Raw genomic sequence first — 985 nt, forward strand, 5'->3', positions numbered from 1 at the left:
ACACACACACACACACACACACACACACTCCTCCTTCCCCTATTACACAACCGTCTTACATCAGCCATGCACTTCTTTTGATATCAGATGTATCAGGTATGGGAGGTTCGGTGTGTATGGGCGGTGTGTATGTCAGTTTTGTTAAAGTCGACAAAAAGTATCTTTAGACTTAAAGCATTCACTGGAGACACAGATGTTAGGGAGGAGAATATGGGGTGTATGAAGACAAGAGTATAAATGTTTTTGTTTTTTTACACAACTTTAAAGCTGTCAGGTTAATTGCTGCAAGGCTACGAGAGTCCATGGGCTGTTACAAAGTCAGTCCGTGCAATGCGTGCAACATGTGCAATGCACAGTCTACACAGTGGACGCAAGCGTTGCGGGGGATGCGTGAAATGCAGTACACCGCTCAAGTAACCGGGGGTGGCAGAGACGACTGAGATCCAGATCAAAATGGCAGCTGAAGAGGAGTGCATCCTATTGCTTACTATTGCTTATTTTTTGCTGAACGTACAGCCTATTCAACATTGACATGGTTCACTGTGGGATAATAAATTTTCATGTAAAGACTACTGAACTTTGTGAACATAACAAATGTCAACATCAAATAATGCCAGTAACAGCATGTAGTCTACAATATCGGGAGGAAAGCTAAGTCGAATTAAAAGGGATCATTCTGCAGCTTGAGCTGTTTGTTCCTGTGAGAGATTTTGTAGAAAATGGCACAGATATTACAAAAAGTAGTGTGTATGTCACTCCTCTCGCTTTTCTCTCACCCTCTCTATCTCCACCTCTCCCTCCCTCACTCTCGCCTGCTGCATTTCCTGCAGCCTATCCTGGATCCAGGATCCATAATCGGCCTGCTGCTTCTTTTTACCAGCAGGGGAGACTCAAGATGTTGGGGTGGTAGGGGGATGAGATGGGGCAACTGCAGAAACGGTCGGTTATATTCCATTCATTCATCCATCCATCCATCCATCCATCC

This window comes from Etheostoma spectabile, chromosome 1, assembly GCF_008692095.1.
Source record: "Etheostoma spectabile isolate EspeVRDwgs_2016 chromosome 1, UIUC_Espe_1.0, whole genome shotgun sequence".
Taxonomy (NCBI): Eukaryota; Metazoa; Chordata; class Actinopteri; order Perciformes; family Percidae; genus Etheostoma; species Etheostoma spectabile.